Source organism: Pelobates fuscus, chromosome 4 (genome assembly GCF_036172605.1).
Source record: "Pelobates fuscus isolate aPelFus1 chromosome 4, aPelFus1.pri, whole genome shotgun sequence".
NCBI lineage: Eukaryota > Metazoa > Chordata > Amphibia > Anura > Pelobatidae > Pelobates > Pelobates fuscus.
Window position 1 is genome coordinate 257,796,947 of NC_086320.1, and position 26,749 is coordinate 257,823,695.

Here is a 26,749-nt window from a genome sequence, read left to right on the forward strand (position 1 = left end):
CTTGTATATGGAAGGTCATCGAAAAAAAATAGCTAGAGCGATAAACAGTCAAAATGTAATATACTCTTTTACGCCACTGGCAATTAAAAAAAAAAGATCTCTTTTTAAAAAAATTCAAAGGTTATGCAGTGTTTTTGGATTGATCAGAAAATGGAAAATGTGTTAAATGTTTAAGCTGACAAAGATATTAAAACTGTCAAAAGTTTCTGAAGTGTTCTTTGGTGGACGAATCAGAAATTTTGACTTCTTTTTATATGTTGAGATTTCCATTTAACAACATAAATTACAACATTTTCATCCCTTTCCTTTTCCTGGTACAACTTACTGCCAATAGTGACAAAAGAAGGCCATACAGACATGTTAAGTGGTCTTTGGTAGAAAGCTCTGTACTTTTTTTTTCTTAACAAATAAAAAGTTTCTGGAATTTGGGCAAGATGTTTCTGATTTGCACCTAACGATATGAGCTGACATCCATGGTTTAAGGGGAACAGCTCTTTGAGTCCTTTAATATAAATGGAGAATCAAAGTGTACTGTGATACATTAAGCTCAGGTTTCCATCATTATTAATTTAAATGTAATTGTTGGTAATATTTATTCAACTTTCTTAACTTCTTATTCTAAGATCCGTTCTGAATGCATCTAGTTAACCACTTATGTTAGAGATTTGTTAATATTGTTTTTCATGTTGTAGTTGTAGTATTGAAGGAGTATTTCTTACAAAGGTTTGTCTGCTTTGTTAGCAAAACACGACGACTCTGGTGGGACTCGAACCCACAACCTTTGAATGCCTTCAATACACTAGAAGTCCAATGCGCTATCCATTGCGCCACAGAGCCTCATCTGCTTGTATATGGAAGGTCATCGAAAAAAAATAGCTAGAGCGATAAACAGTCAAAATGTAATATACTCTTTTACGCCACTGGCAATTAAAAAAAAAAAGATCTCTTTTTAAAAAAATTCAAAGGTTATGCAGTGTTTTTGGATTGATCAGAAAATGGAAAATGTGTTAAATGTTTAAGCTGACAAAGATATTAAAACTGTCAAAAGTTTCTGAAGTGTTCTTTGGTGGACGAATCAGAAATTTTGACTTCTTTTTATATGTTGAGATTTCCATTTAACAACATAAATTACAACATTTTCATCCCTTTCCTTTTCCTGGTACAACTTACTGCCAATAGTGACAAAAGAAGGCCATACAGACATGTTAAGTGGTCTTTGGTAGAAAGCTCTGTACTTTTTTTTTCTTAACTAATAAAAAGTTTCTGGAATTTGGGCAAGATGTTTCTGATTTGCACCTAACGATATGAGCTGACATCCATGGTTTAAGGGGAACAGCTCTTTGAGTCCTTTAATATAAATGGAGAATCAAAGTGTACTGTGATACATTAAGCTCAGGTTTCCATCATTATTAATTTAAATGTAATTGTTGGTAATATTTATTCAACTTTCTTAACTTCTTATTCTAAGATCCCTTCTGAATGCATCTAGTTAACCACCTATGTTAGAGATTTGTTAAGATTGTTTTTCATGTTGTAGTTGTAGTATTGAAGGAGTATTTCTTACAAAGGTTTGTCTGCTTTGTTAGCAAAACAAGACGACTCTGGTGGGACTCGAACCCACAACCTTTGAATGCCTTCAATACACTAGAAGTCCAATGCGCTATCCATTGCGCCACAGAGCCTCATCTGCTTGTATATGGAAGGTCATCGAAAAAAAAATAGCTAGAGCGATAAACAGTCAAAATGTAATATACTCTTTTACGCCACTGGCAATTAAAAAAAAAAAAGATCTATTTTTAAAAAAATTCAAAGGTTATGCAGTGTTTTTGGATTGATCAGAAAATGGAAAATGTGTTAAATGTTTAAGCTGACAAAGATATTAAAACTGTCAAAAGTTTCTGAAGTGTTCTTTGGTGGACGAATCAGAAATTTTGACTTCTTTTTATATGTTGAGATTTCCATTTAACAACATAAATTACAACATTTTCATCCCTTTCCTTTTCCTGGTACAACTTACTGCCAATAGTGACAAAAGAAGGCCATACAGACATGTTAAGTGGTCTTTGGTAGAAAGCTCTGTACTTTTTTTTTCTTAACTAATAAAAAGTTTCTGGAATTTGGGCAAGATGTTTCTGATTTGCACCTAACGATATGAGCTGACATCCATGGTTTAAGGGGAACAGCTCTTTGAGTCCTTTAATATAAATGGAGAATCAAAGTGTACTGTGATACATCAAGCTCAGGTTTCCATCATTATTAATTTAAATGTAATTGTTGGTAATATTTATTCAACTTTCTTAACTTCTTATTCTAAGATCCCTTCTGAATGCATCTAGTTAACCACCTATGTTAGAGATTTGTTAAGATTGTTTTTCATGTTGTAGTTGTAGTATTGAAGGAGTATTTCTTACAAAGGTTTGTCTGCTTTGTTAGCAAAACACGACGACTCTGGTGGGACTCGAACCCACAACCTTTGAATGCCTTCAATACACTAGAAGTCCAATGCGCTATCCATTGCGCCACAGAGCCTCATTTGCTTGTCTATGGAAGGTCATCGAAAAAAATAGCTAGAGCGATAAACAGTCAAAATGTAATATACTCTTTTACGCCACTGGCAATTAAAAAAAAAAAGATCTCTTTTTAAAAAAATTCAAAGGTTATGCAGTGTTTTTGGATTGATCAGAAAATGGAAAATGTGTTAAATGTTTAAGCTGACAAAGATATTAAAACTGTCAAAAGTTTCTGAAGTGTTCTTTGGTGGACGAATCAGAAATTTTGACTTCTTTTTATATGTTGAGATTTCCATTTAACAACATAAATTACAACATTTTCATCCCTTTCCTTTTCCTGGTACAACTTACTGCCAATAGTGACAAAAGAAGGCCATACAGACATGTTAAGTGGTCTTTGGTAGAAAGCTCTGTACTTTTTTTTTCTTAACTAATAAAAAGTTTCTGGAATTTGGGCAAGATGTTTCTGATTTGCACCTAACGATATGAGCTGACATCCATGGTTTAAGGGGAACAGCTCTTTGAGTCCTTTAATATAAATAGAGAATCAAAGTGTAATGTGATACATTAAGCTCAGGTTTCCATCATTATTAATTAAAATATAATTGTTGGTAATATTTATTCAACTTTCTTAACTTTTTATTCTAAGATCCCTTCTGAATGCATCTAGTTAACCACCTATGTTAGAGATTTGTTAATATTGTTTTTCATGTTGTAGTTGTAGTATTGAAAGAGTATTTCTTACAAAGGTTTGTCTGCTTTGTTAGCAAAACACGACGACTCTGGTGGGACTCGAACCCACAACCTTTGAATGCCTTCAATACACTAGAAGTCCAATGCGCTATCCATTGCGCCACAGAGCCTCATCTGCTTGTATATGGAAGGTCATCGAAAAAAAATAGCTAGAGCGATAAACAGTCAAAATGTAATATACTCTTTTACGCCACTGGCAATTAAAAAAAAAAAAAGATCTCTTTTTAAAAAAATTCAAAGGTTATGCAGTGTTTTTGGATTGATCAGAAAATGGAAAATGTGTTAAATGTTTAAGCTGACAAAGATATTAAAACTGTCAAAAGTTTCTGAAGTGTTCTTTGGTGGACGAATCAGAAATTTTGACTTCTTTTTATATGTTGAGATTTCCATTTAACAACATAAATTACAACATTTTCATCCCTTTCCTTTTCCTGGTACAACTTACTGCCAATAGTGACAAAAGAAGGCCATACAGACATGTTAAGTGGTCTTTGGTAGAAAGCTCTGTACTTTTTTTTTCTTAACTAATAAAAAGTTTCTGGAATTTGGGCAAGATGTTTCTGATTTGCACCTAACGATATGAGCTGACATCCATGGTTTAAGGGGAACAGCTCTTTGAGTCCTTTAATATAAATGGAGAATCAAAGTGTACTGTGATACATTAAGCTCAGGTTTCCATCATTATTAATTTAAATGTAATTGTTGGTAATATTTATTCAACTTTCTTAACTTCTTATTCTAAGATCCCTTCTGAATGCATCTAGTTAACCACCTATGTTAGAGATTTGTTAAGATTGTTTTTCATGTTGTAGTTGTAGTATTGAAGGAGTATTTCTTACAAAGGTTTGTCTGCTTTGTTAGCAAAACACGACGACTCTGGTGGGACTCGAACCCACAACCTTTGAATGCCTTCAATACACTAGAAGTCCAATGCGCTATCCATTGCGCCACAGAGCCTCATCTGCTTGTATATGGAAGGTCATCGAAAAAAAATACCTAGAGCGATAAACAGTCAAAATGTAATATACTCTTTTACGCCACTGGCAATTAAAAAAAAAAAAGATCTATTTTTAAAAAAATTCAAAGGTTATGCAGTGTTTTTGGATTGATCAGAAAATGGAAAATGTGTTAAATGTTTAAGCTGACAAAGATATTAAAACTGTCAAAAGTTTCTGAAGTGTTCTTTGGTGGACGAATCAGAAATTTTGACTTCTTTTTATATGTTGAGATTTCCATTTAACAACATAAATTACAACATTTTCATCCCTTTCCTTTTCCTGGTACAACTTACTGCCAATAGTGACAAAAGAAGGCCATACATACATGTTAAGTGGTCTTTGGTAGAAAGCTCTGTACTTTTTTTTTCTTAACTAATAAAAAGTTTCTGGAATTTGGGCAAGATGTTTCTGATTTGCACCTAACGATATGAGCTGACATCCATGGTTTAAGGGGAACAGCTCATTGAGTCCTTTAATATAAATGGAGAATCAAAGTGTACTGTGAAACATTAAGCTCAGGTTTCCATCATTATTAATTTAAATGTAATTGTTGGTAATATTTATTCAACTTTCTTAACTTCTTATTCTAAGATCCCTTCTGAATGCATCTAGTTAACCACCTATGTTAGAGATTTGTTAAGATTGTTTTTCATGTTGTAGTTGTAGTATTGAAGGAGTATTTCTTACAAAGGTTTGTCTGCTTTGTTAGCAAAACACGACGACTCTGGTGGGACTCGAACCCACAACCTTTGAATGCCTTCAATACACTAGAAGTCCAATGCGCTATCCATTGCGCCACAGAGCCTCATCTGCTTGTATATGGAAGGTCATCGAAAAAAAATAGCTAGAGCGATAAACAGTCAAAATGTAATATACTCTTTTACGCCACTGGCAATTAAAAAAAAAAAAGATCTATTTTTAAAAAAATTCAAAGGTTATGCAGTGTTTTTGGATTGATCAGAAAATGGAAAATGTGTTAAATGTTTAAGCTGACAAAGATATTAAAACTGTCAAAAGTTTCTGAAGTGTTCTTTGGTGGACGAATCAGAAATTTTGACTTCTTTTTATATGTTGAGATTTCCATTTAACAACATAAATTACAACATTTTCATCCCTTTCCTTTTCCTGGTACAACTTACTGCCAATAGTGACAAAAGAAGGCCATACAGACATGTTAAGTGGTCTTTGGTAGAAAGCTCTGTACTTTTTTTTTCTTAACTAATAAAAAGTTTCTGGAATTTGGGCAAGATGTTTCTGATTTGCACCTAACGATATGAGCTGACATCCATGGTTTAAGGGGAACAGCTCTTTGAGTCCTTTAATATAAATGGAGAATCAAAGTGTACTGTGATACATTAAGCTCAGGTTTCCATCATTATTAATTTAAATGTAATTGTTGGTAATATTTATTCAACTTTCTTAACTTCTTATTCTAAGATCCCTTCTGAATGCATCTAGTTAACCACCTATGTTAGAGATTTGTTAAGATTGTTTTTCATTTTGTAGTTGTAGTATTGAAGGAGTATTTCTTACAAAGGTTTGTCTGCTTTGTTAGCAAAACAAGACGACTCTGGTGGGACTCGAACCCACAACCTTTGAATGCCTTCAATACACTAGAAGTCCAATGCACTATCCATTGCGCCACAGAGCCTCATCTGCTTGTATATGGAAGGTCATCGAAAAAAAAATAGCTAGAGCGATAAACAGTCAAAATGTAATATACTCTTTTACGCCACTGGCAATTAAAAAAAAAAAAGATCTATTTTTAAAAAAATTCAAAGGTTATGCAGTGTTTTTGGATTGATCAGAAAATGGAAAATGTGTTAAATGTTTAAGCTGACAAAGATATTAAAACTGTCAAAAGTTTCTGAAGTGTTCTTTGGTGGACGAATCAGAAATTTTGACTTCTTTTTATATGTTGAGATTTCCATTTAACAACATAAATTACAACATTTTCATCCCTTTCCTTTTCCTGGTACAACTTACTGCCAATAGTGACAAAAGAAGGCCATACAGACATGTTAAGTGGTCTTTGGTAGAAAGCTCTGTACTTTTTTTTTCTTAACTAATAAAAAGTTTCTGGAATTTGGGCAAGATGTTTCTGATTTGCACCTAACGATATGAGCTGACATCCATGGTTTAAGGGGAACAGCTCTTTGAGTCCTTTAATATAAATGGAGAATCAAAGTGTACTGTGATACATTAAGCTCAGGTTTCCATCATTATTAATTAAAATGTAATTGTTGGTAATATTTATTCAACTTTCTTAACTTTTTATTCTAAGATCCCTTCTGAATGCATCTAGTTAACCACCTATGTTAGAGATTTGTTAATATTGTTTTTCATGTTGTAGTTGTAGTATTGAAAGAGTATTTCTTACAAAGGTTTGTCTGCTTTGTTAGCAAAACACGACGACTCTGGTGGGACTCGAACCCACAACCTTTGAATGCCTTCAATACACTAGAAGTCCAATGCGCTATCCATTGCGCCACAGAGCCTCATCTGCTTGTATATGGAAGGTCATCGAAAAAAAATAGCTAGAGCGATAAACAGTCAAAATGTAATATACTCTTTTACGCCACTGGCAATTAAAAAAAAAAAAAGATCTCTTTTTAAAAAAATTCAAAGGTTATGCAGTGTTTTTGGATTGATCAGAAAATGGAAAATGTGTTAAATGTTTAAGCTGACAAAGATATTAAAACTGTCAAAAGTTTCTGAAGTGTTCTTTGGTGGACGAATCAGAAATTTTGACTTCTTTTTATATGTTGAGATTTCCATTTAACAACATAAATTACAACATTTTCATCCCTTTCCTTTTCTTGGTACAACTTACTGCCAATAGTGACAAAAGAAGGCCATACAGACATGTTAAGTGGTCTTTGGTAGAAAGCTCTGTACTTTTTTTTTCTTAACTAATAAAAAGTTTCTGGAATTTGGGCAAGATGTTTCTGATTTGCACCTAACGATATGAGCTGACATCCATGGTTTAAGGGGAACAGCTCTTTGAGTCCTTTAATATAAATGGAGAATCAAAGTGTACTGTGATACATTAAGCTCAGGTTTCCATCATTATTAATTTAAATGTAATTGTTGGTAATATTTATTCAACTTTCTTAACTTCTTATTCTAAGATCCCTTCTGAATGCATCTAGTTAACCACCTATGTTAGAGATTTGTTAAGATTGTTTTTCATGTTGTAGTTGTAGTATTGAAGGAGTATTTCTTACAAAGGTTTGTCTGCTTTGTTAGCGAAACAAGACGACTCTGGTGGGACTCGAACCCACAACCTTTGAATGCCTTCAATACACTAGAAGTCCAATGCGCTATCCATTGCGCCACAGAGCCTCATCTGCTTGTATATGGAAGGTCATCGAAAAAAAAATAGCTAGAGCGATAAACAGTCAAAATGTAATATACTCTTTTACGCCACTGGCAATTAAAAAAAAAAAAGATCTATTTTTAAAAAAATTCAAAGGTTATGCAGTGTTTTTGGATTGATCAGAAAATGGAAAATGTGTTAAATGTTTAAGCTGACAAAGATATTAAAACTGTCAAAAGTTTCTGAAGTGTTCTTTGGTGGACGAATCAGAAATTTTGACTTCTTTTTATATGTTGAGATTTCCATTTAACAACATAAATTACAACATTTTCATCCCTTTCCTTTTCCTGGTACAACTTACTGCCAATAGTGACAAAAGAAGGCCATACAGACATGTTAAGTGGTCTTTGGTAGAAAGCTCTGTACTTTTTTTTTCTTCCCTTCTGAATGCATCTAGTTAACCACCTATGTTAGAGATTTGTTAAGATTGTTTTTCATGTTGTAGTTGTAGTATTGAAGGAGTATTTCTTACAAAGGTTTGTCTGCTTTGTTAGCAAAACACGACGACTCTGGTGGGACTCGAACCCACAACCTTTGAATGTCTTCAATACACTAGAAGTCCAATGCTCTATCCATTGCGCTACAGAGCCTCATCTGCTTGTATATGGAAGGTCATCGAAAAAAAATAGCTAGAGCGATAAACAGTCAAAATGTAATATACTCTTTTACGCCACTGGCAATTAAAAAAAAAAAAGATCTCTTTTTAAAAAAATTCAAAGGTTATGCAGTGTTTTTGGATTGATCAGAAAATGGAAAATGTGTTAAATGTTTAAGCTGACAAAGATATTACAACTGTCAAAAGTTTCTGAAGTGTTCTTTGGTGGACGAATCAGACATTTTGACTTCTTTTTATATGTTGAGATTTCCATTTAACAACATAAATTACAACATTTTCATCCCTTTCCTTTTCCTGGTACAACTTACTGCCAATAGTGACAAAAGAAGGCCATACAGACATGTTAAGTGGTCTTTGGTAGAAAGCTCTGTACTTTTTTTTTCTTAACTAATAAAAAGTTTCTGGAATTTGGGCAAGATGTTTCTGATTTGCACCTAACGATATGAGCTGACATCCATGGTTTAAGGGGAACAGCTCTTTGAGTCCTTTAATATAAATGGAGAATCAAAGTGTACTGTGATACATCAAGCTCAGGTTTCCATCATTATTAATTTAAATGTAATTGTTTGTAATATTTATTCAACTTTCTTAACTTCTTATTCTAAGATCCCTTCTGAATGCATCTAGTTAACCACCTATGTTAGAGATTTGTTAAGATTGTTTTTCATGTTGTAGTTGTAGTATTGAAGGAGTATTTCTTACAAAGGTTTGTCTGCTTTGTTAGCAAAACACGACGACTCTGGTGGGACTCGAACCCACAACCTTTGAATGCCTTCAATACACTAGAAGTCCAATGCGCTATCCATTGCGCCACAGAGCCTCATCTGCTTGTACATGAAAGGTCATTGAAAAAAAATAGCTAGAGCGATAAACAGTCAAAATGTAATATACTCTTTTACGCCACTGGCAATTAAAAAAAAAAAAAAAAGATCTCTTTTTAAAAAAAATTCAAAGGTTATGCAGTGTTTTTGGATTGATCAGAAAATGGAAAATGTGTTAAATGTTTAAGCTGACAAAGATATTAAAACTGTCAAAAGTTTCTGAAGTGTTCTTTGGTGGACGAATCAGAAATTTTGACTTCTTTTTATATGTTGAGATTTCCATTTAACAACATAAATTACAACATTTTCATCCCTTTCCTTTTCCTGGTACAACTTACTGCCAATAGTGACAAAAGAAGGCCATACAGACATGTTAAGTGGTCTTTGGTAGAAAGCTCTGTACTTTTTATTTCTTAACTAATAAAAAGTTTCTGGAATTTGGGCAAGATGTTTCTGATTTGCACCTAACGATATGAGCTGACATCCATGGTTTAAGGGGAACAGCTCTTTGAGTCCTTTAATATAAATGGAGAATCAAAGTGTACTGTGATACATTAAGCTCAGGTTTCCATCATTATTAATTTAAATGTAATTGTTGGTAATATTTATTCAACTTTCTTAACTTCTTATTCTAAGATACCTTCTGAATGCATCTAGTTAACCACCTATGTTAGAGATTTGTTAAGATTGTTTTTCATGTTGTAGTTGTAGTATTGAAGGAGTATTTCTTACAAAGGTTTGTCTGCTTTGTTAGCAAAACACGACGACTGTGGTGGGACTCGAACCCACAACCTTTGAATGCCTTCAATACACTAGAAGTCCAATGCGCTATCCATTGCGCCACAGAGCCTCATTTGCTTGTCTATGGAAGGTCATCGAAAAAAATAGCTAGAGCGATAAACAGTCAAAATGTAATATACTCTTTTACGCCACTGGCAATTAAAAAAAAAAGATCTCTTTTTAAAAAAATTCAAAGGTTATGCAGTGTTTTTGGATTGATCAGAAAATGGAAAATGTCTTAAATGTTTAAGCTGACAAAGATATTAAAACTGTCAAAAGTTTCTGAAGTATTCTTTGGTGGACGAATCAGAAATTTTGACTTCTTTTTATATGTTGAGATTTCCATTTAACAACATAAATTACAACATTTTCATCCCTTTCCTTTTCCTGGTACAACTTACTGCCAATAGTGACAAAAGAAGGCCATACAGACATGTTAAGTGGTCTTTGGTAGAAAGCTCTGTACTTTTTTTTTCTTAACTAATAAAAAGTTTCTGGAATTTGGGCAAGATGTTTCTGATTTGCACCTAACGATATGAGCTGACATCCATGGTTTAAGGGGAACAGCTCTTTGAGTCCTTTAATATAAATGGAGAATCAAAGTGTACTGTGATACATTAAGCTCAGGTTTCCATCATTATTAATTTAAATGTAATTGTTGGTAATATTTATTCAACTTTCTTAACTTCTTATTCTAAGATCCCTTCTGAATGCATCTAGTTAACCACCTAAGTTAGAGATTTGTTAAGATTGTTTTTCATGTCTTGAAGGAGTATTTCTTACAAAGGTTTGTCTGCTTTGTTAGCAAAACACAACTCTGGTGGGACTCGAACCCACAACCTTTGAATACACTAGAAGTCCAATGCGCTATCCATTGCGCCACAGAGCCTCATCTGCTTGTATCTGGAAGGTCATCGAAAAAAAATAGCTAGAGCGATAAACAGTCAAAATGTAATATACTCTTTTACGCCACTGGCAATTAAAAAAAAAAAAGATCTCTTTTTCAAAAAAATTCAAAGGTTATGCAGTGTTTTTGGATTGATCAGAAAATGGAAAATGTGTTAAATGTTTAAGCTGACAAAGATATTAAAACTGTCAAAAGTTTCTGAAGTGTTCTTTGGTGGACGAATCAGAAATTTTGACTTCTTTTTATATGTTGAGATTTCCATTTAACAACATAAATTACAACATTTTCATCCCTTTCCTTTTCCTGGTACAACTTACTGCCAATAGTGACAAAAGAAGGCCATACAGACATGTTAAGTGGTCTTTGGTAGAAAGCTCTGTAATTTTTTTTTTTCTTAACTAATAAAAAGTTTCTGGAATTTGGGCAAGATGTTTCTGATTTGCACCTAACGATATGAGCTGACATCCATGGTTTAAGGGGAACAGCTCTTTGAGTCCTTTAATATAAATGGACAATCAAAGTGTACTGTGATACATTAAGCTCAGGTTTCCATCATTATTAATTTAAATGTAATTGTTGGTAATATTTATTCAACTTTCTTAACTTCTTATTCTAAGATCCCTTCTGAATGCATCTAGTTAACCACCTATGTTAGAGATTTGTTAAGATTGTTTTTCATGTTGTAGTTGTAGTATTGAAGGAGTATTTCTTACAAAGGTTTGTCTGCTTTGTTAGCAAAACACGACGACTCTGGTGGGACTCGAACCCACAACCTTTGAATGCCTTCAATACACTAGAAGTCCAATGCGCTATCCATTGCGCCACAGAGCCTCATTTGCTTGTCTATTGCAGGTCATCGAAAAAAATAGCTAGAGCGATAAACAGTCAAAATGTAATATACTCTTTTACGCCACTGGCAATTAAAAAAAAAAAGATCTCTTTTTAAAAAAATTCAAAGGTTATGCAGTGTTTTTGGATTGATCAGAAAATGGAAAATGTGTTAAATGTTTAAGCTGACAAAGATATTAAAACTGTCAAAAGTTTCTGAAGTGTTCTTTGGTGGACGAATCAGAAATTTTGACTTCTTTTTATATGTTGAGATTTCCATTTAACAACATAAATTACAACATTTTCATCCCTTTCCTTTTCCTGGTACAACTTACTGCCAATAGTGACAAAAGAAGGCCATACAGACATGTTAAGTGGTCTTTGGTAGAAAGCTCTGTACTTTTTTTTTCTTAACTAATAAAAAGTTTCTGGAATTTGGGCAAGATGTTTCTGATTTGCACCTAACGATATGAGCTGACATCCATGGTTTAAGGGGAACAGCTCTTTGAGTCCTTTAATATAAATGGAGAATCAAAGTGTACTGTAATACATTAAGCTCAGGTTTCCATCATTATTAATTTAAATGTAATTGTTGGTAATATTTATTCAACTTTCTTAACTTCTTATTCTAAGATCCCTTCTGAATGCATCTAGTTAACCACCTAAGTTAGAGATTTGTTAAGATTGTTTTTCATGTCTTGAAGGAGTATTTCTTACAAAGGTTTGTCTGCTTTGTTAGCAAAACACAACTCTGGTGGGACTCGAACCCACAACCTTTGAATACACTAGAAGTCCAATGCGCTATCCATTGCGCCACAGAGCCTCATCTGCTTGTATCTGGAAGGTCATCGAAAAAAAATAGCTAGAGCGATCAACAGTCAAAATGTAATATACTCTTTTACGCCACTGGCAATTAAAAAAAAAAAAGATCTCTTTTTCAAAAAAATTCAAAGGTTATGCAGTGTTTTTGGATTGATCAGAAAATGGAAAATGTGTTAAATGTTTAAGCTGACAAAGATATTAAAACTGTCAAAAGTTTCTGAAGTGTTCTTTGGTGGACGAATCAGAAATTTTGACTTCTTTTTATATGTTGAGATTTCCATTTAACAACATAAATTACAACATTTTCATCCCTTTCCTTTTCCTGGTACAACTTACTGCCAATAGTGACAAAAGAAGGCCATACAGACATGTTAAGTGGTCTTTGGTAGAAAGCTCTGTAATTTTTTTTTTTCTTAACTAATAAAAAGTTTCTGGAATTTGGGCAAGATGTTTCTGATTTGCACCTAACGATATGAGCTGACATCCATGGTTTAAGGGGAACAGCTCTTTGAGTCCTTTAATATAAATGGACAATCAAAGTGTACTGTGATACATTAAGCTCAGGTTTCCATCATTATTAATTTAAATGTAATTGTTGGTAATATTTATTCAACTTTCTTAACTTCTTATTCTAAGATCCCTTCTGAATGCATCTAGTTAACCACCTATGTTAGAGATTTGTTAAGATTGTTTTTCATGTTGTAGTTGTAGTATTGAAGGAGTATTTCTTACAAAGGTTTGTCTGCTTTGTTAGCAAAACACGACGACTCTGGTGGGACTCGAACCCACAACCTTTGAATGCCTTCAATACACTAGAAGTCCAATGCGCTATCCATTGCGCCACAGAGCCTCATTTGCTTGTCTATGGCAGGTCATCGAAAAAAATAGCTAGAGCGATAAACAGTCAAAATGTAATATACTCTTTTACGCCACTGGCAATTAAAAAAAAAAAGATCTCTTTTTAAAAAAATTCAAAGGTTATGCAGTGTTTTTGGATTGATCAGAAAATGGAAAATGTGTTAAATGTTTAAGCTGACAAAGATATTAAAACTGTCAAAAGTTTCTGAAGTGTTCTTTGGTGGACGAATCAGAAATTTTGACTTCTTTTTATATGTTGAGATTTCCATTTAACAACATAAATTACAACATTTTCATCCCTTTCCTTTTCCTGGTACAACTTACTGCCAATAGTGACAAAAGAAGGCCATACAGACATGTTAAGTGGTCTTTGGTAGAAAGCTCTGTACTTTTTTTTTCTTAACTAATAAAAAGTTTCTGGAATTTGGGCAAGATGTTTCTGATTTGCACCTAACGATATGAGCTGACATCCATGGTTTAAGGGGAACAGCTCTTTGAGTCCTTTAATATAAATGGAGAATCAAAGTGTACTGTAATACATTAAGCTCAGGTTTCCATCATTATTAATTTAAATGTAATTGTTGGTAATATTTATTCAACTTTCTTAACTTCTTATTCTAAGATCCCTTCTGAATGCATCTAGTTAACCACCTATGTTAGAGATTTGTTAAGATTGTTTTTCATGTCTTGAAGGAGTATTTCTTACAAAGGTTTGTCTGCTTTGTTAGCAAAACACAACTCTGGTGGGACTCAAACCCACAACCTTTGAATGCCTTCAATACACTAGAAGTCCAATGCGCTATCCATTGCGCCACAGAGCCTCATCTGCTTGTATCTGGAAGGTCATCGAAAAAAAATAGCTAGAGCGATAAACAGTCAAAATGTAATATACTCTTTTACGCCACTGGCAATTAAAAAAAAAAGATCTCTTTTTAAAAAAAATTCAAAGGTTATGCAGTGTTTTTGGATTGATCAGAAAATGGAAAATGTGTTAAATGTTTAAGCTGACAAAGATATTAAAACTGTCAAAAGTTTCTGAAGTGTTCTTTGGTGGACGAATCAGAAATTTTGACTTCTTTTTATATGTTGAGATTTCCATTTAACAACATAAATTACAACATTTTCATCCCTTTCCTTTTCCTGGTACAACTTACTGCCAATAGTGACAAAAGAAGGCCATACAGACATGTTAAGTGGTCTTTGGTAGAAAGCTCTGTAATTTTTTTTTTTCTTAACTAATAAAAAGTTTCTGGAATTTGGGCAAGATGTTTCTGATTTGCACCTAACGATATGAGCTGACATCCATGGTTTAAGGGGAACAGCTCTTTGAGTCCTTTAATATAAATGGACAATCAAAGTGTACTGTGATACATTAAGCTCAGGTTTCCATCATTATTAATTTAAATGTAATTGTTGGTAATATTTATTCAACTTTCTTAACTTCTTATTCTAAGATCCCTTCTGAATGCATCTAGTTAACCACCTATGTTAGAGATTTGTTAAGATGGTTTTTCATGTTGTAGTTGTAGTATTGAAGGAGTATTTCTTACAAAGGTTTGTCTGCTTTGTTAGCAAAACACGACGACTCTGGTGGGACTCGAACCCACAACCTTTGAATGCCTTCAATACACTAGAAGTCCAATGCGCTATCCATTGCGCCACAGAGCCTCATTTGCTTGTCTATTGCAGGTCATCGAAAAAATAGCTAGAGCGATAAACAGTCAAAATGTAATATACTCTTTTACACCACTGGCAATTAAAAAAAAAAAGATCTCTTTTTAAAAAAATTCAAAGGTTATGCAGTGTTTTTGGATTGATCAGAAAATGGAAAATGTGTTAAATGTTTAAGCTGACAAAGATATTAAAACTGTCAAAAGTTTCTGAAGTGTTCTTTGGTGGACGAATCAGAAATTTTGACTTCTTTTTATATGTTGAGATTTCCATTTAACAACATAAATTACAACATTTTCATCCCTTTCCTTTTCCTGGTACAACTTACTGCCAATAGTGACAAAAGAAGGCCATACAGACATGTTAAGTGGTCTTTGGTAGAAAGCTCTGTACTTTTTTTTTCTTAACTAATAAAAAGTTTCTGGAATTTGGGCAAGATGTTTCTGATTTGCACCTAACGATATGAGCTGACATCCATGGTTTAAGGGGAACAGCTCTTTGAGTCCTTTAATATAAATGGAGAATCAAAGTGTACTGTGATACATTAAGCTCAGGTTTCCATCATTATTAATTTAAATGTAATTGTTGGTAATATTTATTCAACTTTCTTAACTTCTTATTCTAAGATCCCTTCTGAATGCATCTAGTTAACCACCTAAGTTAGAGATTTGTTAAGATTGTTTTTCATGTCTTGAAGGAGTATTTCTTACAAAGGTTTGTCTGCTTTGTTAGCAAAACACAACTCTGGTGGGACTCGAACCCACAACCTTTGAATACACTAGAAGTCCAATGCGCTATCCATTGCGCCACAGAGCCTCATCTGCTTGTATCTGGAAGGTCATCGAAAAAAAATAGCTAGAGCGATAAACAGTCAAAATGTAATATACTCTTTTACGCCACTGGCAATTAAAAAAAAAAAAGATCTCTTTTTCAAAAAAATTCAAAGGTTATGCAGTGTTTTTGGATTGATCAGAAAATGGAAAATGTGTTAAATGTTTAAGCTGACAAAGATATTAAAACTGTCAAAAGTTTCTGAAGTGTTCTTTGGTGGACGAATCAGAAATTTTGACTTCTTTTTATATGTTGAGATTTCCATTTAACAACATAAATTACAACATTTTCATCCCTTTCCTTTTCCTGGTACAACTTACTGCCAATAGTGACAAAAGAAGGCCATACAGACATGTTAAGTGGTCTTTGGTAGAAAGCTCTGTAATTTTTTTTTTTCTTAACTAATAAAAAGTTTCTGGAATTTGGGCAAGATGTTTCTGATTTGCACCTAACGATATGAGCTGACATCCATGGTTTAAGGGGAACAGCTCTTTGAGTCCTTTAATATAAATGGACAATCAAAGTGTACTGTGATACATTAAGCTCAGGTTTCCATCATTATTAATTTAAATGTAATTGTTGGTAATATTTATTCAACTTTCTTAACTTCTTATTCTAAGATCCCTTCTGAATGCATCTAGTTAACCACCTATGTTAGAGATTTGTTAAGATTGTTTTTCATGTTGTAGTTGTAGTATTGAAGGAGTATTTCTTACAAAGGTTTGTCTGCTTTGTTAGCAAAACACGACGACTCTGGTGGGACTCGAACCCACAACCTTTGAATGCCTTCAATACACTAGAAGTCCAATGCGCTATCCATTGCGCCACAGAGCCTCATTTGCTTGTCTATTGCAGGTCATCGAAAAAAATAGCTAGAGCGATAAACAGTCAAAATGTAATATACTCTTTTACGCCACTGGCAATTAAAAAAAAAAAGATCTCTTTTTAAAAAAATTCAAAGGTTATGCAGTGTTTTTGGATTGATCAGAAAATGGAAAATGTGTTAAATGTTTAAGCTGACAAAGATATTAAAACTGTCAAAAGTTTCTGAAGTGTTCTTTGGTGGACGAATCAGAAATTTTGACTTCTTTTTATATGTTGAGATTTCCATTTAACAACATAAATTACAACATTTTCATCCCTTTCCTTTTCCTGGTACAACTTACTGCCAATAGTGACAAAAGAAGGCCATACAGACATGTTAAGTGGTCTTTGGTAGAAAGCTCTGTACTTTTTTTTTCTTAACTAATAAAAAGTTTCTGGAATTTGGGCAAGATGTTTCTGATTTGCACCTAACGATATGAGCTGACATCCATGGTTTAAGGGGAACAGCTCTTTGAGTCCTTTAATATAAATGGAGAATCAAAGTGTACTGTAATACATTAAGCTCAGGTTTCCATCATTATTAATTTAAATGTAATTGTTGGTAATATTTATTCAACTTTCTTAACTTCTTATTCTAAGATCCCTTCTGAATGCATCTAGTTAACCACCTAAGTTAGAGATTTGTTAAGATTGTTTTTCATGTCTTGAAGGAGTATTTCTTACAAAGGTTTGTCTGCTTTGTTAGCAAAACACAACTCTGGTGGGACTCAAACCCACAACCTTTGAATACACTAGAAGTCCAATGCGCTATCCATTGCGCCACAGAGCCTCATCTGCTTGTATCTGGAAGGTCATCGAAAAAAAATAGCTAGAGCGATCAACAGTCAAAATGTAATATACTCTTTTACGCCACTGGCAATTAAAAAAAAAAAAGATCTCTTTTTCAAAAAAATTCAAAGGTTATGCAGTGTTTTTGGATTGATCAGAAAATGGAAAATGTGTTAAATGTTTAAGCTGACAAAGATATTAAAACTGTCAAAAGTTTCTGAAGTGTTCTTTGGTGGACGAATCAGAAATTTTGACTTCTTTTTATATGTTGAGATTTCCATTTAACAACATAAATTACAACATTTTCATCCCTTTCCTTTTCCTGGTACAACTTACTGCCAATAGTGACAAAAGAAGGCCATACAGACATGTTAAGTGGTCTTTGGTAGAAAGCTCTGTAATTTTTTTTTTTCTTAACTAATAAAAAGTTTCTGGAATTTGGGCAAGATGTTTCTGATTTGCACCTAACGATATGAGCTGACATCCATGGTTTAAGGGGAACAGCTCTTTGAGTCCTTTAATATAAATGGACAATCAAAGTGTACTGTGATACATTAAGCTCAGGTTTCCATCATTATTAATTTAAATGTAATTGTTGGTAATATTTATTCAACTTTCTTAACTTCTTATTCTAAGATCCCTTCTGAATGCATCTAGTTAACCACCTATGTTAGAGATTTGTTAAGATTGTTTTTCATGTTGTAGTTGTAGTATTGAAGGAGTATTTCTTACAAAGGTTTGTCTGCTTTGTTAGCAAAACACGACGACTCTGGTGGGACTCGAACCCACAACCTTTGAATGCCTTCAATACACTAGAAGTCCAATGCGCTATCCATTGCGCCACAGAGCCTCATTTGCTTGTCTATGGCAGGTCATCGAAAAAAATAGCTAGAGCGATAAACAGTCAAAATGTAATATACTCTTTTACGCCACTGGCAATTAAAAAAAAAAAGATCTCTTTTTAAAAAAATTCAAAGGTTATGCAGTGTTTTTGGATTGATCAGAAAATGGAAAATGTGTTAAATGTTTAAGCTGACAAAGATATTAAAACTGTCAAAAGTTTCTGAAGTGTTCTTTGGTGGACGAATCAGAAATTTTGACTTCTTTTTATATGTTGAGATTTCCATTTAACAACATAAATTACAACATTTTCATCCCTTTCCTTTTCCTGGTACAACTTACTGCCAATAGTGACAAAAGAAGGCCATACAGACATGTTAAGTGGTCTTTGGTAGAAAGCTCTGTACTTTTTTTTTCTTAACTAATAAAAAGTTTCTGGAATTTGGGCAAGATGTTTCTGATTTGCACCTAACGATATGAGCTGACATCCATGGTTTAAGGGGAACAGCTCTTTGAGTCCTTTAATATAAATGGAGAATCAAAGTGTACTGTAATACATTAAGCTCAGGTTTCCATCATTATTAATTTAAATGTAATTGTTGGTAATATTTATTCAACTTTCTTAACTTCTTATTCTAAGATCCCTTCTGAATGCATCTAGTTAACCACCTAAGTTAGAGATTTGTTAAGATTGTTTTTCATGTCTTGAAGGAGTATTTCTTACAAAGGTTTGTCTGCTTTGTTAGCAAAACACAACTCTGGTGGGACTCGAACCCACAACCTTTGAATACACTAGAAGTCCAATGCGCTATCCATTGCGCCACAGAGCCTCATCTGCTTGTATCTGGAAGGTCATCGAAAAAAAATAGCTAGAGCGATAAACAGTCAAAATGTAATATACTCTTTTACGCCACTGGCAATTAAAAAAAAAAAAGATCTCTTTTTAAAAAAAATTCAAAGGTTATGCAGTGTTTTTGGATTGATCAGAAAATGGAAAATGTGTTAAATGTTTAAGCTGACAAAGATATTAAAACTGTCAAAAGTTTCTGAAGTGTTCTTTGGTGGACGAATCAGAAATTTTGACTTCTTTTTATATGTTGAGATTTCCATTTAACAACATAAATTACAACATTTTCATCCCTTTCCTTTTCCTGGTACAACTTACTGCCAATAGTGACAAAAGAAGGCCATACAGACATGTTAAGTGGTCTTTGGTAGAAAGCTCTGTAATTTTTTTTTTTCTTAACTAATAAAAAGTTTCTGGAATTTGGGCAAGATGTTTCTGATTTGCACCTAACGATATGAGCTGACATCCATGGTTTAAGGGGAACAGCTCTTTGAGTCCTTTAATATAAATGGACAATCAAAGTGTACTGTGATACATTAAGCTCAGGTTTCCATCATTATTAATTTAAATGTAATTGTTGGTAATATTTATTCAACTTTCTTAACTTCTTATTCTAAGATCCCTTCTGAATGCATCTAGTTAACCACCTATGTTAGAGATTTGTTAAGATTGTTTTTCATGTCTTGAAGGAGTATTTCTTACAAAGGTTTGTCTGCTTTGTTAGCAAAACACAACTCTGGTGGGACTCGAACCCACAACCTTTGAATGCCTTCAATACACTAGAAGTCCAATGCGCTATCCATTGCGCCACAGAGCCTCATCTGCTTGTATCTGGAAGGTCATCGAAAAAAAATAGCTAGAGGGATAAACAGTCAAAATGTAATATACTCTTTTACGCCACTGGCAATTAAAAAAAAAAAGATCTCTTTTTAAAAAAAATTCAAAGGTTATGCAGTGTTTTTGGATTGATCAGAAAATGGAAAATGTGTTAAATGTTTAAGCTGACAAAGATATTAAAACTGTCAAAAGTTTCTGAAGTGTTCTTTGGTGGACGAATCAGAAATTTTGACTTCTTTTTATATGTTGAGATTTCCATTTAACAACATAAATTACAACATTTTCATCCCTTTCCTTTTCCTGGTACAACTTACTGCCAATAGTGACAAAAGAAGGCCATACAGACATGTTAAGTGGTCTTTGGTAGAAAGCTCTGTAATTTTTTTTTTTCTTAACTAATAAAAAGTTTCTGGAATTTGGGCAAGATGTTTCTGATTTGCACCTAACGATATGAGCTGACATCCATGGTTTAAGGGGAACAGCTCTTTGAGTCCTTTAATATAAATGGACAATCAAAGTGTACTGTGATACATTAAGCTCAGGTTTCCATCATTATTAATTTAAATGTAATTGTTGGTAATATTTATTCAACTTTCTTAACTTCTTATTCTAAGATCCCTTCTGAATGCATCTAGTTAACCACCTATGTTAGAGATTTGTTAAGATGGTTTTTCATGTCTTGAAGGAGTATTTCTTACAAAGGTTTGTCTGCTTTGTTAGCAAAACACGACACTGGTGGGACTCGAACCCACAACCTTTGAATGCCTTCAGGTTTGTCTGCTTTGTTAGCAAAACACAACGACTCTGGTGGGACTCGAACCCACAACCTTTGAATGCCTTCAATACACTAGAAGTCCAATGCGCTATCCATTGCGCCACAGAGCCTCATCTGCTTGTATATGAAAGGTCATTGAAAAAAAATAGCTAGAGCGATAAACAGTCAAAATGTAATATACTCTTTTACGCCACTGGCAATTAAAAAAAAAAAAAAAAGATCTCTTTTTAAAAAAAATTCAAAGGTTATGCAGTGTTTTTGGATTGATCAGAAAATGGAAAATGTGTTAAATGTTTAAGCTGACAAAGATATTAAAACTGTCAAAAGTTTCTGAAGTGTTCTTTGGTGGACGAATCAGAAATTTTGACTTCTTTTTATATGTTGAGATTTCCATTTAACAACATAAATTACAACATTTTCATCCCTTTCCTTTTCCTGGTACAACTTACTGCCAATAGTGACAAAAGAAGGCCATACAGACATGTTAAGTGGTCTTTGGTAGAAAGCTCTGTAATTTTTTTTTTCTTAACTAATAAAAAGTTTCTGGAATTTGGGCAAGATGTTTCTGATTTGCACCTAACGATATGAGCTGACATCCATGGTTTAAGGGGAACAGCTCTTTGAGTCCTTTAATATAAATGGAGAATCAAAGTGTACTGTGATACATTAAGCTCAGGTTTCCATCATTATTAATTTAAATGTAATTGTTGGTAATATTTATTCAACTTTCTTAACTTCTTATTCTAAGATCCCTTCTGAATGCATCTAGTTAACCACCTATGTTAGAGATTTGTTAAGATTGTTTTTCATGTTGTAGTTGTAGTATTGAAGGAGTATTTCTTACAAAGGTTTGTCTGCTTTGTTAGCAAAACACGACGACTCTGGTGGGACTCGAACCCACAACCTTTGAATGCCTTCAATACACTAGAAGTCCAATGCGCTATCCATTGCGCCACAGAGCCTCATTTGCTTGTCTATTGCAGGTCATCGAAAAAAATAGCTAGAGCGATAAACAGTCAAAATGTAATATACTCTTTTACGCCACTGGCAATTAAAAAAAAAAAAGATCTCTTTTTAAAAAAATTCAAAGGTTATGCAGTGTTTTTGGATTGATCAGAAAATGGAAAATGTGTTAAATGTTTAAAGGACCACTCTAGGCACCCAGACGACTTCAGCTTAATGAAGTGGTCTGGGTGCCAGGTACCTCTAGGATTAACCCTTTTTTTTATAAACATAGCAGTTTCAGAGAAACTGCTATATTTATAATAAGGGTTAATCCAGCCTCCAAATCCTCTAGTGGCTGTCTCATTGACAGCCGCTAGAGGCGCTTGCGTGATTCTCACTGTGAAAATCACAGTGAGAGCACGCAAGCGTCCATAGGAAAGCATTGTAAATGCTTTCCTATGCGACCGGCTGAATGCGAGCGCGGCTCCTGCCGCGCATGCGCATTCAGCCGATGACGTCGCGATCAAGATGGAGAGGAGGAGGAAAGCTCCCCGCCCGGCGCTGGAAAAAGAGGTAAGTTTAACCCCTTCCTCTCTCCAGAGCCCGGCGGGAGGGGGTCCCTGAGGGTGGGGGCACCCTCAGGGTACTCTAGTGCCAGGAAAACGAGTATGTTTTCCTGGCACTAGAGTGGTCCTTTAAGCTGACAAAGATATTAAAACTGTCAAAAGTTTCTGAAGTATTCTTTGGTGGACGAATCAGAAATTTTGACTTCTTTTTATATGTTGAGATTTCCATTTAACAACATAAATTACAACATTTTCATCCCTTTCCTTTTCCTGGTACAACTTACTGCCAATAGTGACAAAAGAAGGCCATACAGACATGTTAAGTGGTCTTTGGTAGAAAGCTCTGTACTTTTTTTTTCTTAACTAATAAAAAGTTTCTGGAATTTGGGCAAGATGTTTCTGATTTGCACCTAACGATATGAGCTGACATCCATGGTTTAAGGGGAACAGCTCTTTGAGTCCTTTAATATAAATGGAGAATCAAAGTGTACTGTGATACATTAAGCTCAGGTTTCCATCATTATTAATTTAAATGTAATTGTTGGTAATATTTATTCAACTTTCTTAACTTCTTATTCTAAGATCCCTTCTGAATGCATCTAGTTAACCACCTAAGTTAGAGATTTGTTAAGATTGTTTTTCATGTCTTGAAGGAGTATTTCTTACAAAGGTTTGTCTGCTTTGTTAGCAAAACACAACTCTGGTGGGACTCGAACCCACAACCTTTGAATACACTAGAAGTCCAATGCGCTATCCATTGCGCCACAGAGCCTCATCTGCTTGTATCTGGAAGGTCATCGAAAAAAAATAGCTAGAGCGATAAACAGTCAAAATGTAATATACTCTTTTACGCCACTGGCAATTAAAAAAAAAAAAAGATCTCTTTTTAAAAAAAATTCAAAGGTTATGCAGTGTTTTTGGATTGATCAGAAAATGGAAAATGTGTTAAATGTTTAAGCTGACAAAGATATTAAAACTGTCAAAAGTTTCTGAAGTATTCTTTGGTGGACGAATCAGAAATTTTGACTTCTTTTTATATGTTGAGATTTCCATTTAACAACATAAATTACAACATTTTCATCCCTTTCCTTTTCCTGGTACAACTTACTGCCAATAGTGACAAAAGAAGGCCATACAGACATGTTAAGTGGTCTTTGGTAGAAAGCTCTGTACTTTTTTTTTCTTAACTAATAAAAAGTTTCTGGAATTTGGGCAAGATGTTTCTGATTTGCACCTAACGATATGAGCTGACATCCATGGTTTAAGGGGAACAGCTCTTTGAGTCCTTTAATATAAATGGAGAATCAAAGTGTACTGTGATACATTAAGCTCAGGTTTCCATCATTATTAATTTAAATGTAATTGTTGGTAATATTTATTCAACTTTCTTAACTTCTTATTCTAAGATCCCTTCTGAATGCATCTAGTTAACCACCTAAGTTAGAGATTTGTTAAGATTGTTTTTCATGTCTTGAAGGAGTATTTCTTACAAAGGTTTGTCTGCTTTGTTAGCAAAACACGACGACTCTGGTGGGACTCGAACCCACAACCTTTGAATACACTAGAAGTCCAATGCGCTATCCATTGCGCCACAGAGCCTCATCTGCTTGTATCTGGAAGGTCATCGAAAAAAAATAGCTAGAGCGATAAACAGTCAAAATGTAATATACTCTTTTACGCCACTGGCAATTAAAAAAAAAAAAGATCTCTTTTTAAAAAAAATTCAAAGGTTATGCAGTGTTTTTGGATTGATCAGAAAATGGAAAATGTGTTAAATGTTTAAGCTGACAAAGATATTAAAACTGTCAAAAGTTTCTGAAGTGTTCTTTGGTGGACGAATCAGAAATTTTGACTTCTTTTTATATGTTGAGATTTCCATTTAACAACATAAATTACAACATTTTCATCCCTTTCCTTTTCCTGGTACAACTTACTGCCAATAGTGACAAAAGAAGGCCATACAGACATGTTAAGTGGTCTTTGGTAGAAAGCTCTGTAATTTTTTTTTTTCTTAACTAATAAAAAGTTTCTGGAATTTGGGCAAGATGTTTCTGATTTGCACCTAACGATATGAGCTGACATCCATGGTTTAAGGGGAACAGCTCTTTGAGTCCTTTAATATAAATGGACAATCAAAGTGTACTGTGATACATTAAGCTCAGGTTTCCATCATTATTAATTTAAATGTAATTGTTGGTAATATTTATTCAACTTTCTTAACTTCTTATTCTAAGATCCCTTCTGAATGCATCTAGTTAACCACCTATGTTAGAGATTTGTTAAGATTGTTTTTCATGTTGTAGTTGTAGTATTGAAGGAGTATTTCTTACAAAGGTTTGTCTGCTTTGTTAGCAAAACACGACGACTCTGGTGGGACTCGAACCCACAACCTTTGAATGCCTTCAATACACTAGAAGTCCAATGCGCTATCCATTGCGCCACAGAGCCTCATTTGCTTGTCTATGGCAGGTCATCGAAAAAAATAGCTAGAGCGATAAACAGTCAAAATGTAATATACTCTTTTACGCCACTGGCAATTAAAAAAAAAAAGATCTCTTTTTAAAAAAATTCAAAGGTTATGCAGTGTTTTTGGATTGATCAGAAAATGGAAAATGTGTTAAATGTTTAAGCTGACAAAGATATTAAAACTGTCAAAAGTTTCTGAAGTGTTCTTTGGTGGACGAATCAGAAATTTTGACTTCTTTTTATATGTTGAGATTTCCATTTAACAACATAAATTACAACATTTTCATCCCTTTCCTTTTCCTGGTACAACTTACTGCCAATAGTGACAAAAGAAGGCCATACAGACATGTTAAGTGATCTTTGGTAGAAAGCTCTGTACTTTTTTTTTCTTAACTAATAAAAAGTTTCTGGAATTTGGGCAAGATGTTTCTGATTTGCACCTAACGATATGAGCTGACATCCATGGTTTAAGGGGAACAGCTCTTTGAGTCCTTTAATATAAATGGAGAATCAAAGTGTACTGTAATACATTAAGCTCAGGTTTCCATCATTATTAATTTAAATGTAATTGTTGGTAATATTTATTCAACTTTCTTAACTTCTTATTCTAAGATCCCTTCTGAATGCATCTAGTTAACCACCTATGTTAGAGATTTGTTAAGATTGTTTTTCATGTCTTGAAGGAGTATTTCTTACAAAGGTTTGTCTGCTTTGTTAGCAAAACACAACTCTGGTGGGACTCGAACCCACAACCTTTGAATGCCTTCAATACACTAGAAGTCCAATGCGCTATCCATTGCGCCACAGAGCCTCATCTGCTTGTATCTGGAAGGTCATCGAAAAAAAATAGCTAGAGCGATAAACAGTCAAAATGTAATATACTCTTTTACGCCACTGGCAATTAAAAAAAAAAAGATCTCTTTTTAAAAAAAATTCAAAGGTTATGCAGTGTTTTTGGATTGATCAGAAAATGGAAAATGTGTTAAATGTTTAAGCTGACAAAGATATTAAAACTGTCAAAAGTTTCTGAAGTGTTCTTTGGTGGACGAATCAGAAATTTTGACTTCTTTTTATATGTTGAGATTTCCATTTAACAACATAAATTACAACATTTTCATCCCTTTCCTTTTCCTGGTACAACTTACTGCCAATAGTGACAAAAGAAGGCCATACAGACATGTTAAGTGGTCTTTGGTAGAAAGCTCTGTAATTTTTTTTTTTCTTAACTAATAAAAAGTTTCTGGAATTTGGGCAAGATGTTTCTGATTTGCACCTAACGATATGAGCTGACATCCATGGTTTAAGGGGAACAGCTCTTTGAGTCCTTTAATATAAATGGACAATCAAAGTGTACTGTGATACATTAAGCTCAGGTTTCCATCATTATTAATTTAAATATAATTGTTGGTAATATTTATTCAACTTTCTTAACTTCTTATTCTAAGATCCCTTCTGAATGCATCTAGTTAACCACCTATGTTAGAGATTTGTTAAGATGGTTTTTCATGTCTTGAAGGAGTATTTCTTACAAAGGTTTGTCTGCTTTGTTAGCAAAACACGACACTGGTGGGACTCGAACCCACAACCTTTGAATGCCTTCAGGTTTGTCTGCTTTGTTAGCAAAACACAACGACTCTGGTGGGACTCGAACCCACAACCTTTGAATGCCTTCAATACACTAGAAGTCCAATGTGCTATCCATTGCGCCACAGAGCCTCATCTGCTTGTATATGAAAGGTCATTGAAAAAAAATAGCTAGAGCGATAAACAGTCAAAATGTAATATACTCTTTTACGCCACTGGCAATTAAAAAAAAAAAGATCTCTTTTTAAAAAAAATTCAAAGGTTATGCAGTGTTTTTGGATTGATCAGAAAATGGAAAATGTGTTAAATGTTTAAGCTGACAAAGATATTAAAACTGTCAAAAGTTTCTGAAATGTTCTTTGGTATACGAATCAGAAATTTTGACTTCTTTTTATATGTTGAGATTTCCATTTAACAACATAAATTACAACATTTTCATCCCTTTCCTTTTCCTGGTACAAC

General features: G+C 33.8%; 26 non-coding genes across 26 annotated transcripts; all 26 read right to left on the minus strand.

Annotated features, from left to right (window-relative positions):
- Positions 1–751: 751 nt before the first annotated feature.
- Positions 752–837, minus strand: TRNAR-UCU (transfer RNA arginine (anticodon UCU)). Its single transcript is given in 2 exon segments — positions 752–787; positions 801–837. It is a non-coding gene; the product is annotated as a tRNA-Arg (tRNA).
- A 759-nt stretch (positions 838–1,596) lies between these two features.
- On the minus strand, positions 1,597–1,682 carry TRNAR-UCU (transfer RNA arginine (anticodon UCU)). Its single transcript is given in 2 exon segments — positions 1,597–1,632; positions 1,646–1,682. It is a non-coding gene; the product is annotated as a tRNA-Arg (tRNA).
- Positions 1,683–2,443: 761 nt separating this feature from the next.
- TRNAR-UCU (transfer RNA arginine (anticodon UCU)) lies at positions 2,444–2,529 on the minus strand. Its single transcript is given in 2 exon segments — positions 2,444–2,479; positions 2,493–2,529. It is a non-coding gene; the product is annotated as a tRNA-Arg (tRNA).
- Positions 2,530–3,287: 758 nt separating this feature from the next.
- On the minus strand, positions 3,288–3,373 carry TRNAR-UCU (transfer RNA arginine (anticodon UCU)). The gene is given in 2 exon segments: positions 3,288–3,323; positions 3,337–3,373. It is a non-coding gene; the product is annotated as a tRNA-Arg (tRNA).
- Positions 3,374–4,134: 761 nt separating this feature from the next.
- TRNAR-UCU (transfer RNA arginine (anticodon UCU)) lies at positions 4,135–4,220 on the minus strand. Its single transcript is given in 2 exon segments — positions 4,135–4,170; positions 4,184–4,220. It is a non-coding gene; the product is annotated as a tRNA-Arg (tRNA).
- Positions 4,221–4,980: 760 nt separating this feature from the next.
- TRNAR-UCU (transfer RNA arginine (anticodon UCU)) lies at positions 4,981–5,066 on the minus strand. The gene is given in 2 exon segments: positions 4,981–5,016; positions 5,030–5,066. It is a non-coding gene; the product is annotated as a tRNA-Arg (tRNA).
- Positions 5,067–5,826: 760 nt separating this feature from the next.
- Positions 5,827–5,912, minus strand: TRNAR-UCU (transfer RNA arginine (anticodon UCU)). The gene is given in 2 exon segments: positions 5,827–5,862; positions 5,876–5,912. It is a non-coding gene; the product is annotated as a tRNA-Arg (tRNA).
- A 761-nt stretch (positions 5,913–6,673) lies between these two features.
- On the minus strand, positions 6,674–6,759 carry TRNAR-UCU (transfer RNA arginine (anticodon UCU)). Its single transcript is given in 2 exon segments — positions 6,674–6,709; positions 6,723–6,759. It is a non-coding gene; the product is annotated as a tRNA-Arg (tRNA).
- A 761-nt stretch (positions 6,760–7,520) lies between these two features.
- On the minus strand, positions 7,521–7,606 carry TRNAR-UCU (transfer RNA arginine (anticodon UCU)). The gene is given in 2 exon segments: positions 7,521–7,556; positions 7,570–7,606. It is a non-coding gene; the product is annotated as a tRNA-Arg (tRNA).
- A 1,384-nt stretch (positions 7,607–8,990) lies between these two features.
- TRNAR-UCU (transfer RNA arginine (anticodon UCU)) lies at positions 8,991–9,076 on the minus strand. Its single transcript is given in 2 exon segments — positions 8,991–9,026; positions 9,040–9,076. It is a non-coding gene; the product is annotated as a tRNA-Arg (tRNA).
- Positions 9,077–10,669: 1,593 nt separating this feature from the next.
- Positions 10,670–10,746, minus strand: TRNAR-UCU (transfer RNA arginine (anticodon UCU)). Its single transcript is given in 2 exon segments — positions 10,670–10,705; positions 10,710–10,746. It is a non-coding gene; the product is annotated as a tRNA-Arg (tRNA).
- Positions 10,747–11,509: 763 nt separating this feature from the next.
- On the minus strand, positions 11,510–11,595 carry TRNAR-UCU (transfer RNA arginine (anticodon UCU)). The gene is given in 2 exon segments: positions 11,510–11,545; positions 11,559–11,595. It is a non-coding gene; the product is annotated as a tRNA-Arg (tRNA).
- A 743-nt stretch (positions 11,596–12,338) lies between these two features.
- On the minus strand, positions 12,339–12,415 carry TRNAR-UCU (transfer RNA arginine (anticodon UCU)). Its single transcript is given in 2 exon segments — positions 12,339–12,374; positions 12,379–12,415. It is a non-coding gene; the product is annotated as a tRNA-Arg (tRNA).
- A 763-nt stretch (positions 12,416–13,178) lies between these two features.
- On the minus strand, positions 13,179–13,264 carry TRNAR-UCU (transfer RNA arginine (anticodon UCU)). The gene is given in 2 exon segments: positions 13,179–13,214; positions 13,228–13,264. It is a non-coding gene; the product is annotated as a tRNA-Arg (tRNA).
- Positions 13,265–14,854: 1,590 nt separating this feature from the next.
- Positions 14,855–14,940, minus strand: TRNAR-UCU (transfer RNA arginine (anticodon UCU)). The gene is given in 2 exon segments: positions 14,855–14,890; positions 14,904–14,940. It is a non-coding gene; the product is annotated as a tRNA-Arg (tRNA).
- Positions 14,941–15,682: 742 nt separating this feature from the next.
- Positions 15,683–15,759, minus strand: TRNAR-UCU (transfer RNA arginine (anticodon UCU)). The gene is given in 2 exon segments: positions 15,683–15,718; positions 15,723–15,759. It is a non-coding gene; the product is annotated as a tRNA-Arg (tRNA).
- Positions 15,760–16,522: 763 nt separating this feature from the next.
- TRNAR-UCU (transfer RNA arginine (anticodon UCU)) lies at positions 16,523–16,608 on the minus strand. The gene is given in 2 exon segments: positions 16,523–16,558; positions 16,572–16,608. It is a non-coding gene; the product is annotated as a tRNA-Arg (tRNA).
- Positions 16,609–18,191: 1,583 nt separating this feature from the next.
- On the minus strand, positions 18,192–18,277 carry TRNAR-UCU (transfer RNA arginine (anticodon UCU)). Its single transcript is given in 2 exon segments — positions 18,192–18,227; positions 18,241–18,277. It is a non-coding gene; the product is annotated as a tRNA-Arg (tRNA).
- Positions 18,278–19,020: 743 nt separating this feature from the next.
- On the minus strand, positions 19,021–19,097 carry TRNAR-UCU (transfer RNA arginine (anticodon UCU)). Its single transcript is given in 2 exon segments — positions 19,021–19,056; positions 19,061–19,097. It is a non-coding gene; the product is annotated as a tRNA-Arg (tRNA).
- Positions 19,098–19,845: 748 nt separating this feature from the next.
- On the minus strand, positions 19,846–19,931 carry TRNAR-UCU (transfer RNA arginine (anticodon UCU)). The gene is given in 2 exon segments: positions 19,846–19,881; positions 19,895–19,931. It is a non-coding gene; the product is annotated as a tRNA-Arg (tRNA).
- An 819-nt stretch (positions 19,932–20,750) lies between these two features.
- On the minus strand, positions 20,751–20,836 carry TRNAR-UCU (transfer RNA arginine (anticodon UCU)). Its single transcript is given in 2 exon segments — positions 20,751–20,786; positions 20,800–20,836. It is a non-coding gene; the product is annotated as a tRNA-Arg (tRNA).
- Positions 20,837–21,602: 766 nt separating this feature from the next.
- TRNAR-UCU (transfer RNA arginine (anticodon UCU)) lies at positions 21,603–21,688 on the minus strand. Its single transcript is given in 2 exon segments — positions 21,603–21,638; positions 21,652–21,688. It is a non-coding gene; the product is annotated as a tRNA-Arg (tRNA).
- Positions 21,689–22,932: 1,244 nt separating this feature from the next.
- Positions 22,933–23,009, minus strand: TRNAR-UCU (transfer RNA arginine (anticodon UCU)). The gene is given in 2 exon segments: positions 22,933–22,968; positions 22,973–23,009. It is a non-coding gene; the product is annotated as a tRNA-Arg (tRNA).
- A 750-nt stretch (positions 23,010–23,759) lies between these two features.
- TRNAR-UCU (transfer RNA arginine (anticodon UCU)) lies at positions 23,760–23,836 on the minus strand. The gene is given in 2 exon segments: positions 23,760–23,795; positions 23,800–23,836. It is a non-coding gene; the product is annotated as a tRNA-Arg (tRNA).
- Positions 23,837–24,599: 763 nt separating this feature from the next.
- Positions 24,600–24,685, minus strand: TRNAR-UCU (transfer RNA arginine (anticodon UCU)). The gene is given in 2 exon segments: positions 24,600–24,635; positions 24,649–24,685. It is a non-coding gene; the product is annotated as a tRNA-Arg (tRNA).
- A 743-nt stretch (positions 24,686–25,428) lies between these two features.
- On the minus strand, positions 25,429–25,514 carry TRNAR-UCU (transfer RNA arginine (anticodon UCU)). Its single transcript is given in 2 exon segments — positions 25,429–25,464; positions 25,478–25,514. It is a non-coding gene; the product is annotated as a tRNA-Arg (tRNA).
- Between the last annotated feature and the right edge of the window lie 1,235 nt (positions 25,515–26,749).